The sequence below is a fragment of the Papilio xuthus genome, unplaced genomic scaffold (assembly GCF_000836235.2).
Source record: "Papilio xuthus unplaced genomic scaffold, Pxut_1.1 DF825946.1, whole genome shotgun sequence".
Taxonomy (NCBI): domain Eukaryota; kingdom Metazoa; phylum Arthropoda; class Insecta; order Lepidoptera; family Papilionidae; genus Papilio; species Papilio xuthus.
In genome coordinates, this window is record NW_013532703.1 from 6,675,417 (window position 1) to 6,675,823 (window position 407).

The following is a 407-nucleotide window of genomic DNA, read 5'->3' on the forward strand; positions in this document are numbered from 1 at the left end:
CCTTGGTAGGGGCTCGACTCGTGGAGGGAGGGGTCATATCTTAGACCCCTAACATCACCCTATGATGAAACCCTCCTCAGAACACGAGAGGAGGGCCATCCGCCACAATCGGCGCAACAGGTCCCCCCGACCCGTCGCGCGTGGCACTCTCTAACTTGATTGTAGGGCCGCCGCGTACCTCGCACGCCGGCGGCCCCTCGCTGGTGCCCTGCGGGGCGGCAGCGTCTCGTTGGCGCGTTGACGCTCCCGCAGGGCCTCTCTTTTGGCCGCCATCACCTTGCGTGCGAAGGAGGCGACGGCGGCCCAACTCTGTTCGCTGCCGACCATCGCACGTATGACGGCCGGCAGCGACAGATCTCGCCCTATTGCGCCAGTGAGCGTGGCGCGTTGCACGTCCCAGCCCGTGC